The 12867-nt window shown below is 40.9% G+C and overlaps 1 pseudogene; it reads left to right on the top strand.

The window, feature by feature from the left end:
• Positions 1-12245, top strand: part of LOC121929138 — a 40470-nt pseudogene extending 28225 nt beyond the window's left edge.
• The last annotated feature ends 622 nt before the right edge of the window (positions 12246-12867 follow it).

Below are 12867 nucleotides of genomic sequence, written 5' to 3'. Positions count from 1 at the left end.
GGTGTTTGGGATTACAGGATGGTCTTGTTCTGCCCTTAAAGAGAGGACAATACACCTTGGCTTAGTCATTAATAAAAATTGACATAGTCAAAAAATAATAAAAAAACGAAGATTTCAGAAAACAGCTATGAAGAAACTATAAGTCCGCATTTTTTGGAATACATCTACCATTATTTCCCGGCATATAGTACGACTCCCAACTTTTCCAGTTAAAATCGAGTTTGGGATATACTCGCCGTACAAGACTACCCCTCTTCCAACGCCCACCAAAAAAATTTTTAAAAATATCAGATTTGAATTCAATATGGTAATTTTAATTCAAATGCTTCTGACATGCAAGTACTTAGCAGGCAACAACCTGTTGTATACAAAACCTACTTGCATTGGTCAGCTCTCCCTGCCTGCCCCCCTCCCGTCTCCAAGGACTATCAGACTGGTGTGCAAACACAGCTTTTTTTCCATACCCCACAGCCGTTTTTGAGCTCCCCCTACCATATGCGGCGACCGCAGATTCTAGTCCGGCTCAGATAAAGGTTTCAGAACCTACTATCAGATGACCCCCGGCCGTATGATGACCCCCGACTTTTGAGAAGATTTTCCTGGGTTAAAAAAAGTAGTCTTATATGCCCAGAAATACAGTAATTAAATATGAAGACATATTAAATACCAAGATTGGGATCAACCAGGACACATTGTTTTTAATTTCTAAGTGTGCTTGTGAAGTTGAACAGTGAAGAAGCTAACCGGAAGAGAATCAATCCATTTTAAATATGGTCCATATATTTCAACAGATACTACGGACTGCTAAATGTTCTGGTTTGAGCAATCTGGATGTGTCTGGCATGTTACACACAAGAAACAGGTTTTATAGACTTAATACAATTTTACAATTGGACCTGCTTAGCCTGGAACATCCAGGAAGACGCAGAGCATTCTGTTTCCATGCTGGCAGCCACTGCCACTGCCAGTGTTACTTGTTCTGAGGTCAGAATGAGGTGCTTCAGTCATGTGTTAATCAAGGCTGGTGCTTTGTCCTGACCTCCCGAAGTGAGCAACCTGTGGTAACAGTGGATGTGATGTGACTCAGCAGGATGCCTCTCCAGACGCCATGTGTTGGCACGGAAACAGAGGCTGCATTAACTGCAGGTTCAGGGGACAGTTGCAGACAAGGCCTGTTTTTTTTTTTTTTTAATATTGACAAGTGGTTTATATTCAACTGAATTCAGCGATCTTGATTTGCAGATCAAGCCTTTGGTAGCTCGCAAAATCTGGGAGCTCATATTTGTTTTTGCAAGCACTGCTGTTTTCACCCAGTGCGTGTTATTTGTATGTGCTGATTCACAGAGAACCATGTTGATTGTATGGAATTTTAATCTCTGCCTCAAGGCTGTCACATAGTACACTCTTTACTTGAGAAATTCACCAGGGATACCATCCTGCTGCCGACTTGCTATAGATTTTTAAGTTGGTCGTTTCCTGCTGGTCTGCGTGTGCCCTGCCTTGCTCTTGGTGGGCTCCTTCCTCTATTTATTTTTTTTTCTCTGTGTCTCTTTCAGCCTTGTGGTTGGACTGGTTTTGCATTTGTTACGGGTGCTCCGCTCCAGGTGTCTCCTCGCTGTTTCCGCTGGCCGCCCCACTTGGTCTGTCTCATATTCCCCTGGCTCATGTGTTTTCATCACTTAGTATGCATTGAAAAAGAGGGAGGAGTCTGCACTATAGAGAAACAGTTTCTTCTATATTAATTCTGACCCAATCTGGTTGATTGCTGAGTAGGTTGTAGGTACCAAATGAGTACTTTAAAACCGGTGTTACAATTTTGGTGATCAAGGAATGTTTGTATAACCATAATACCCGTATTGTGTCCAGTTCTGGGCACCAGAGTTCACAGGAATACCCTGACATACTGGAAACATATTTGGAGGAGGTCAGCCAAAAAGATAAGGTCTGAAAACCAAGCCCTATGGGAATGGTTTTGGGAGATAGATATGTTTCACCTTAGAGAAGAGAAGAAGGAGAGGTGATATGGTTGTCATCTTTAAATATCTGATGAAGTGGATTGTAGAGATGGTATTTTTCTGCTGCTCCAGAGACTAGAATACGAAATCAATGGATTCAAATTGCAAGAACAGAGATTCTACCAAAACATGAGAAGAACTTTACTGTAAGAAACTGTTTGATAATAAAATAGATTGTCTCAGAGAATTTCATGGAAGTCATTAAACAAAGGTTAGAAGGGTATCTTCAAGGGTGCTATAATTGTATATTCTTGGCATAGCAGAGGTTTGGTCCAGATGGCCTTTGTGGCTCCTCCAACTCTATCATTCCCTGATCATGAGGCAACCTGTGGGTGAACAGATAATTTTATCAGAGGCAATTTAACTCCATAACAGGCAAAGCTAAGGTGCAAAAGCTTTTCTCCCTAACATCAAAGATTTCTTGGACCTATTTTATAATGGCAGTGGAATAAGAGTGTACTGATATGACTACCCTTTTAAAGGTATGAGGCTATATTTCTTCTTTAGGGTGAAGGTGCACATGGTTGCAGGAGATCACTTGCTGGAGACTCAGTCACTTCTCCTCATAAACAGCTGTAGAGGAGAGGCTTTAGCCCTGGTCTGTATGAGGGAGTATTTAACATCCTTTTCTCTTCATTGATCCCCTATAGGAGCTTATCACACGGGGAGAAAGCATCATACTCCTGTTTTTTTTCTGTTACCAATGCACAATAGCAACAAAACAGTAACAGGAGATGATCACACCTAAACCAAAAAACGGACGCAGTTCCAATTTTGATTACAGAATAATGCGCTTTAGTGTACATACCTGAGAGTTATGGTTCCATTTTTGTATCTTTGCACATGCGCAAAAGAGTCCTGGTGGTTCTCCCCTCCCCCGCCCGTCCTTGCTGTTATTTCGAATAGCATTTTGTGGCAATAACATTTAGTTGTGCTTTTGAGATGTTTATTAACGATTTAAATAGTTAATACAATGTTGACGGGAACATGGACATTTTGATAACTTCTGGGCCGTGATCATCCTGACGTCGTGTGATCATCTTCTTCGCTTTGCACAATGGTAACAGAAAAAAAAAGGGAGCATGACGCTTTCTCCCCCAGTGATAAACTCCTATAATAAATCTCCCTCTTCCCTGAGCTGCTCTGGTGCTGCGGAAAAAGAGTAACAGCATCATGCCTGCATCTTATTTTCTAATGTAATAATTCCTCTCAAATCAAACTTACCAGGGAATTTCTGCAGGAAACATTAAGATCCGTTTCTCCCATGCTCATACCTTCTGACTGTCCAGTTGGCAGGGATAGAACCCATACACCAGGCAAAATAAAGCTGCTTCAGGTCACTTTGGAGGTATTCTGTTTGAATGTGCATGCTCCTAAGAGGCCAGAAGCCACATCCAAAGCCACGCTCTAGTCCTAAAGACTGAAGCTCAGCTTGGCACAGCTTCTGGCATCTTAAGATGCATGGTGTCATTTAAGACAGCATACTCCAAGTGACCCAAAGCAGCTTTATTTTTGGCCTGTCTGTATGGGACCATAGTCCAAGAGATAATCCTCTGTTTTTAGCTTCTTTTAAAATGCTCAAGTTTCCTCTCCTCCTTCCACTTTCACCCTTTATTCTCAGATTGTTTCAGTTGTTGCACATTGAATTCAAATGCAAAATTAGTTTTGCACTCAGTTTCACTAGCAGGGTGAAAAGGAAAGATTGGATGAAATCTTGCCTTTCCCAGCAGGCTCAGTAAAAGCAAACTGCTCTTGTATGTTGTTTCCTTATAAAACTTTTGCCATTTTGACCTCACTCTGATGTTGCTTAGCCACATGTGGTCCTAGTTTTCATATGTGAAATGTTGGAAGTAGGAACCCTGGTGAAGTTGTATTTGATATAGTACTACCTGCTTGTATTCTTCCTTCTACACCACTGCAACTGACCTGTCCGTCTGCTGCTGGTATCCTTTGTCCTGGTTTTTCTTATGTGAAATGATGGAGAATATGCATGCTATATTTCCAATCCCAATTCCATCTGCCACCTGGGCTTCTTCAGCTGGGGAATACGGGCCTTGTCCTATGCTTCAGTCAGCAAGGGCCTAGAAAGCAGGTGGTTGGCATGCAAGAGCTGTTATCCGTCCTGGCCAATCACCGATTAGCCCCACATAGTAGTAAGAAGTAAGAAGTGGTTGTTAGCCAGTCCGAAGATGTTACATCAAGTCAGTAGTCCCGATACATTAAGCCCCGCAAGGAGTAAACAAAATTGTGAAATTGTATCCAGTTCAAATCAAGCAACACCAAATGACAAGGAGTACTGGCAGTCACATAGACAAGATGTCTGAAAAACAACAGAACACACCCGGGAGCTGCTGGGTATTTATAGGCAGTAGGCTCAAGATATGTAGTTCCTAATTAGTCAGTGTTTCCTATCTGACATCACTAGGTCTTCGTAATCTTCTCCTTGTCCCTTTGATAAATTTGTAAAGGATGGCAGCATGTCTTTCAGCTTCTTCCACATCCTGCTGGGGATCAAGGCCTCCTACTGTCTCAGCCTCTGTCATCAGGAGCTGTAAATTCCTGGACATCTGACTCCTCTGAGACTGAATTGTCCAACTCCAGAGGATGAGTTTCTGATGGGGCTTCAAACAAAATTGTCGCCTAAAACTCCCCTTCGTTTTAGTCCAGAATAGCCAGTGGTGAGGGATTGGGTGGTGACAGATTTCAACACTGTAGGCCATAGTTATTTTATCACTGTTATAACAAAAAAGACTGGGGGGGGGGGAGAGATTTTTCAAAATGGATCTCTTTCACTGTGGATAGTGTTGTGCCTTGTGTTAATTGGGTTGCTTCTGAGTCTAGTCTGAAATAGATCAGGGACATAGCCAGGATTTTTAGGAAGGGGGGGGGTCCAGACTAAGTGCCACCATTATATGGGGCTTGGGTGCGGCGGCGCAGCGGACACACCATTCATTTTCTAATGAGAGGGGGGGGGGTTCCGGACCCCCAAGACTCCTCCCCCCCCCCGGCTGCCTCGTCCCTGAATAGATGAAGAATTTAACAAGACACGAGGCAAAGAAAATTCACTCATCTTTTTTTTCCCATTGAAAGACCACTCCAGCATTTCACAGAATACCATTCTCATAATCTCATGGGACTACATTCTGTCACATCTCATGATGTATGTATGTAGGGCACAGAGGTTGTTTGTTTCCCTCCATCTTAAGCTTATTCATTTGTTTTCCCAGTAAAAAGTGATCCATGTCAAAATCTTCCTACACGTGAAGACCTTACTGCTGCAGTATGTAAGCTTTGGATAATAATGTGGAATTCTTCCAATAAAAATAGACTCTATCGTATCTATGCCATGGTGTATAGCTGCATGAAGGACTATAATGTGTACTTTATGGTGGGGGGCAATAATGTATAAACTCTGAAAAGATAGTTCTAAAAAAGGTGTGGTATTCATTTGAAGTAAGTTGTTTAGCTTTTAACTGTATTTTTATATACACATATAGAAAGGTTTCTTATGAATGGAATGGAATGCTTGTACATTCACTTTACTGGTATTACCATAAAATATTTCTGCATTGTTACAAAGTACTTAATATCACAGTGTAGACATTGCATTGCTGACAGAGAAGACACGATTAAAAAACCATCTTGTTTTGCATAGTCAGTTCCTTTGGTTAGTTCAGTGCTCTTGCTCTCATTCTCTGCTTTTGAGCTTCTCTAGATATCTGGTATTATGGTTATTCCATAGACATCTTACTGTGGGATGGGATGCTAGAGGTGGGTTTGGTCCTATCCATCACAACTCTTCTTCCATTGAAACAGCATATTACTCTTGCATGAAACTGATCAGTGCATCTTTAATCATGTGCCTTAGAAATAATCCCCTTTACTAAGGATGAGAAAGAAACTGTGCATGTGTATTTAGTGGCTTAAGTGAAGGTTTTTGCCACAGCCTCATCACCCTGTGCGGCCCTTTCCATTTGCTATGTAACTGGATCCAACTTCCATTTTTCCTCCAAGTCACTGATTTTTAAACCCTGAGCTGGAGGACACACACAGATATGGATCCCCATGATCCAGGCCAATCCCTGACAGTTCAAATGGTTAGAACAAACTAACACTGCCTGTGCCCAACCAATTGAGGCGGCCCCCTACTTAATGGTGGACAAACATGATTATGTAGCCTCTGAAATTGGGCTCATCAGTATTAAGTTTCATACCAAATGAACCAAAGGTTTTATGGGGAAAGGAAAAGGAATAAAAGTGTTGAAATTAGAAATACCTTGGGAAATAGAAATCTCTGAAAAAATCAGAACGCTCTTATCTCATGAGAGATTACACATTCAGTGCAAGTAGACAGCAGTCTCTATGCAGTCTTTATATAGTAGATAATATTTTAGTGTTGAATGAGATTAAGAAAACAAGAAAATCCTCGAAGTCACCCCTTAATCTCACCTATATCACAGAAGTGTTGTAATGTTATGCTACAGTTTGAGGGTAAGTGGGAACGAGTCAATCCATCCGGCTGAGAGTAAGCAATATGGAGCACCAAACTAGACGTACAAATGTCACACTACATGCAGCTGCTACCACCTCTTCCTTTCTCATGCTTTCTCCAATATGATTCCTATTTCTGAATTATTCCCCTCCTTTGTGTTTAATAGAAACTAATGATCTGTATTTTGCCAGGTGTGGGATGAAATTTAGCCAAATCTGCTGAAGCATGGGCTGCTACCTGCATTTGGGACCATGGCCCTCATACTTATGAGATTTCTGGGACAAATCTGTCTGTACGCACTGAGGTAGGTGGATAAGTTGAAGAGGTTTTCATTTCATGAACTCTGAACAAACTTAGTTCTGCACACTCTCAGTTGAACTAGGGATGTAAGTCTTCATAATTTCATTGTCAGAGGCACGAATAAAGAATTTTCTCTGTAGGAACACTAATAAAAAATTGCAACCATTTTGAAGATAATTGGGATGTATCTGTGTCCCTATGGACTGAGAAGGAATGGAGAATACTTTTCAAAAACCAAAAAGAAAGAAAATACATTTTTTAATGGCAGAAAATAGTATTTTCCTATACAGGAAACAGCATTTTCTTGTTTTCTGTATAGCAAGGTTATTTTCTGGACGAAAATGCTGTCTCTATGCAGAAAGTTCCCCTTTGTCCATTAAAAATTGTTTTTTGTCTCTGAGTAAGTCCCAAACTGTGAAGGTTCTTGCCATTTAGGATTCTTCTTGTCTGACTTTCCCAGCCCATTCTTTAACCATTTTTCAAATATTTTTTATTGTAGTGGTCTCATACAACACAGCGTTAGTTCTTTTTAAAATAAATATCCTACCCACTGTACACATCCAAGGAAAGAGGAAATTATTCCAGAAGTTGTTAAGTTAGTCATGCTTTCATATTTCATTGCATTGTTAGTTACCTTGAAATTGCAGGCTATAAAATAATAAAATAATAAATAAATAATAATAATAAATAAATAATATACAGATTCCTATATAAGGAGGAGGATTTTGGAAGGACACGAGAGTTCTGTGAAATCAGTTTAAAAGTGATAAGTTCTTTGAGCAGTGGAAAACCAAGAAAGACTCAGATCCACATTAATCTGTAGAACTGTAAATAAGCTAAAGATTCATAGGCTTTATACTCCTAATGAAGAGCTTTAAAGGAAGGTGCATGCGAACAACTAAAACACAGTGTAAGTGTAACTGAAACTATTAAGTGAACTGAAGCAAGTCAGTTTGTAACCCTGAAGTAATACACTTTGTGACCACAGCTTTGAGAACCAACAACTACTAAAAGAAATACCACACAGTTCTTTCTGCAAATAAAAGTTATTTTCTTCTTGTTCTCAAAGGAGTGGCCTGAAGTGATTATTAAGTATGACATCAGAAATGCCTACCAAGTGTATATTAAACATTTAATAGTAAAGCGCTTAAAGAAGTATGGACAGATCCGAGTTAGAGTATCGGCGGGTACAGACCGCCGCTTTGCGGCGGTCTGCCGCCGCAGCCGGCTAGTCCGTGGGGAGCCGGAGCCCCACACGGCACGGCTCCCCTGCAGACTGAAAAAGAAGCTCCAAAATGGAGCTTCTTTCGAGTCGTGTTTGCGACGTAGCAAGGCGCCAGGGCGCACTCGCTACGTCACAAAGGACGCGACGCGTACGGACGCTCAGCGTCCGATACGCAAAGATGGCGCCGGCCATGTAGAAGGCCGGCGCCATCTGTACGGACGGAGTCCGTACTAGGCCAGGGCGTCTAAAGAGACGCCCCTTTTTAAAATGGGACGTCCTCCGGACGTCCCAAATGGACAGTGCAGAGAAGCCTCACTGTTCTGAGGGAAGAAAAGCCTTAGGGATACAAAGGCCTGTTACAGACTGCCAAAAAAAGCTGCTTCGGGTCTCTTTGGAGGTATGCTATTTAAATGATGCATGCATCTAAGAATCCGGAAGCTGCTACCAGTGCTTAGGAACTGAGTGTGGCTTTGGTGCGACCTCCGGACTCTTAGGATGCATGCATCATTTAAATAGCATACCTCCAAAGAGACCCGAAGCAGCTTTATTTTGGCAGTCTGTTAACAGGCCATAGGGAAAGACAGGACAGAATCCTGTGTTATCCTGGGGATCTGTGTACCACAGCTATGACCTGTAATTCTCACTATCTGTGAGTCTGGAAACATATCTTCATGATATAGGTGTTTACTGTACTTGCATGTCAGATGACCTGACCTAAATAGTCTAATGGCACCAGGTCTTGTCTGATCTTGGAAGCCAAGCAGGGTCAGCTCTGGTTACTACTTGCATGGAAAACTGCCAATGAATACAGGTGCTATAGGGTGTATTTCAGAGGAAAGAACTGGCAAAAACCAACTCTGGTATTCCTTTCCTAAGAAGCCCTATGAAATTCATGGGGTAACCATAAATCGACAGGTGACCTGAAGGCATACACACACACACACTTAGATCTCTCTCTCTCTTTGGAATTTAACACATGCAATGCTAATGCCTAAATCCCATGCAGAAATGGGATTTAAATGCCAGAAAATCCCGCAAAAGTGGGATCATTTTCAGACTCATCAGGGCATTGAGCATTAATGCGAAAATATCCCACACAGAAAGTGGACAAATTGACTGCTTTTTACTTTTGGGAGAATCCCAAAAGAAAAAGCAGCTGATTTTGTCCACTTTCTGTTTGGGTTAATGCCAGATTAATGCTCAATGCCCCCGATGTAGTGTGAAAACGATCCGGCTCTTGTTGGATTTTTCCGGGATTTAAATCCCTTTCTGCACTGCACAACCCCGTGTGTAAAAACCCCGCTCATTCTTATTTTCATTCTTATGTAGCATTGAAAATAGTGACCCCCCCCTAGCAACATTAGTCCATTTCATTCCAGTACTATACTTAGTGTCACTGAAAAAGGAGCTCAGTTTTTCAGATACCATGATTGTGGAATGGTAGTGCCTGTCAGTTTTTAAATGGAGAGTTCACTTGTGTTATTAGTCCATAATACAGATGTGGTCTGTACATCAATGATACTGAGGAATCTATCCCCCATTTCTTACTTTTTACCTAGAATCGATCCATTCTCCAGCTGGTAAAGCCATGGTATGATGAAGTAAAGATTATGCCTTTCCATCCTCAGGATTGAATCCGAGGTGTCACTGAGATGCTATGGGCCTATGTGCACACATTATACCCAGGTGATAAATTTTCCATTTTTCCTAGATCATGCTTTTACTCAAACCTGGAGCTTTTGTGCTAGAGAAGAATGTTTTTTCCAATATAATTTTTAATAAAAGAATATTACTGTTTCTCCAGATGGTTTGGGGCTACTTCCAATCGAATTGGCTGTGCAATTCACACATGCCAAAACATGAATGTCTGGGGCTCAGTTTGCGACGAGCTGTTTACTTGGTATGCAACTATGCACCAAAGTAAGTTTCTGTTTTTTATTCCACCTGATTTCACATGTGTGTCAGCATACATGACATCTGCTTGTGTTGGGGTACTAATGCTCAGGGCCGGCCCTGCATCTCACTGCCTTGTGTCTTCTCTTCATTTGTTAGACCTGAGTTTCAACTACGGTTAATTTTCAATGTAGCAGGCTTAATGGCTTTGCCAGGAATACTCTTGTAGTATTACTCTTGGAATGTCACCAGGGCTCAGCCTTTTTGACATCACAAGGGGGGGGGGTGTCCCTAGGTTTCAGGTTTTTGCCCGTGAAATCTCAGTGTCTACTGTAGTCTTGATCTGGCAACCCTAGCCTGGTTGGCTGACCATCCATTTATCTTGTTATCTAATGCACTCCATTTTCCGTTTATCTTTCTAGTGCCATGTACATTTACAGTATAAGTACATAAACAGTGTTGAAGGATGATGGGAGTTGCAGTCCAACACCATCTGGAGAGCTACATGTTGTCCAGTTCAGCTCTAGCACAAAGCCTATCATGCTGTCAGTTGTGAATTTTCACAATTGATGTAAGGATGGTATTCAAGAGAATTGTCTTGCATAACCACTATGCAATGGCTTCTATGGCTAGTGTCACTGAGGAGCTGTACACACAGACAGACGGAAGCGCTACCTCCTTTTGCTGTGCAGCATTGCGCCAGCAACCAAATAATGCAGGAACGCTGCATAGCAAAAAAGGAGCCATCTAGAGTGGCTCCTTGTTGCGGTGTGATAAGGGCTTTCTGATGCCGCTTTCTGTAAGAGACGTGTGGATGTTCAGCTGGCCATGCATCATCTACATGGCCCCCGTGTGGGTGGTGCATTCTATAATAGCGCCGCCCGCATGTCATAGGGTTTGGGAACGTGTGGTTGGTGCGCAGTTGTTAGCCCTACTATTGCCGCCAGGTCACCGCTTCCTGGCAGTGTGTACCGGGCCCAATGTCTTGTCCAACTAGTTTTGCAACTGCTTTGATAACTGTTTGTACAAAGTTATAATGAAGCACAAATGTAGTTTTCAGTCTCCTAGCATTTGTTGTTTTTAAGTCTTAGTCCTTTTCTCTTGACTGTTGGCCCATATACCTCCATATCTAAAGCAATGCTTGGTAAAATCTTATGGGAATCCAGTTTTTTTAAAAAACAACATTTGTACCTCTATATAGTGGAGAAGGGCTAAATACTTGTCATAAAAGTCAGTTGACTTTTGCATTGCATTTAATAGTATTTGATATACCTCTTTTCATAATTCAAAATTCCCCCACAAAAAAGTTTTGCTACTTTCTGAATTTAATGTATTGTGAATCTGCCAGATAAGAAAAAGCATGGTATATAAGATGTATGAAAATCACCATAGGCTCTTTCTGTCACCATGGAAAATATTGTATCAGATTTCTCTAGGTTTTGTCCATAAACTTCAAACATATTTCACAGGCACAGGGGATAGGAAAGTTATTGAATTCATTGGTTGCAATCCTAGATAATGAAAACAAGTGCTGTAGTCATTTGAGTGTTAGACTCTATGTCTGGAAACCACAGTTTGATTCCCAGCTTGGCCATAAAACCACTGGGTGACCCAGGACAAGTCATACTCTCTCAGCCCCAGGAAAAGGCAATGGCAAACATCCTCTGAACAAATCTTGCCAAGAAAACCCCATGGTTGGTTTGCCTTAGGGTCTCCAAAGTTGGAAATGACTTAAAGGCACACAACACAACACACAAACCTAGTAAAAAGTATACAGAGCATATACACTGGGAGAGGAACCTCAATTTTTTCCCCAGCTGCAGTGCTGGGATATGCATTGCCTTGTCATCTCCCTACCACCATACATGGCAGTGGCAGAACCCCTGGGGCTTGACAGCTACCTTGGGGGTGTGTTTTGGGACATTGTGTAAGCAGCTAGTGAACATAAAAAAATAAAACAAAATGCATGCACATAAAGTCAGTTGTACATAGGTATGTAACAGGATTCTCTTCAATATCTGATGAAGCTAAATTCTGTATGAAGTCTCACTTTTGTGGCTTTTGGTGCTAAATCACAGTGAAATCAGCCCTACATATGGAAAATGGAAAAATTAAAGTTATTAGTCTGATGGAGATCACTCAACATTTTTCCTCTAAGTAAAAATTATATGATTTTTTTTTCTTTAGGGGGAATTGGATCGGAGAAGCACCATAAGTAGGAAGTGCCGTGTTCTGCTTGTCCCCCTAGTTATGGGGATCTTGCACTAACATCTTTGGCTTTCCAGGGGTGACATCAAACTATTTATATTGGTTTAAGTAAAATTGTGCACCATTCTAACACCTGTTCAAGCTAAATGAGTATGTAACAAAATTTGTATATTGAAATTTGCACATTGTTGTATGTATGTATGTATGTATGTGTATTATATGTATATTGTAATTTTTTAAACTTTAATGTACTTTGTGTAATTGTTTGAAAAAATCACTTTTAGAGGAAGCATAGATTCGTTAGTCCTGGCACAATGGTAAAGTTAATCTCCCAGAACATTTATAGGTAGGGATAGTCAGCATTTATTAAAAGAAGAATAGAAATGAGAAGAAGAAGAACCAGAAATCCAAAGTAGTTATTATTCCACAAACAGGTTAATATGGGGTAATACCAGGTAATTGGGCAATTCTTTGGATTTCACAAATGTCTTCTGGTAAACTGAAAAAACAAAAAGTGTCGAATTTGACATACGAAATGAGCCATTTAACACAAATTGGTTCCTTAGAACAGTATTATTTCTGGGTTATTCCTTTTGCACATCTACCTTAGAATGAATGCACAATGATTGAACAGATATAGAACACAGTAGATATTTTTTTCTGAAAGATATCTTCAGAATTCTTTAAAACATCTTTAAAAAATGACCACAGGTCCTCAGACAGTTTAGTAAACG

This window comes from Sceloporus undulatus, chromosome 4 (assembly GCF_019175285.1).
Source record: "Sceloporus undulatus isolate JIND9_A2432 ecotype Alabama chromosome 4, SceUnd_v1.1, whole genome shotgun sequence".
Taxonomy (NCBI): domain Eukaryota; kingdom Metazoa; phylum Chordata; class Lepidosauria; order Squamata; family Phrynosomatidae; genus Sceloporus; species Sceloporus undulatus.
The sequence above is the reverse complement of the archived record's forward strand: the minus strand, read 5'-3'. Positions and strand labels throughout refer to the sequence as shown.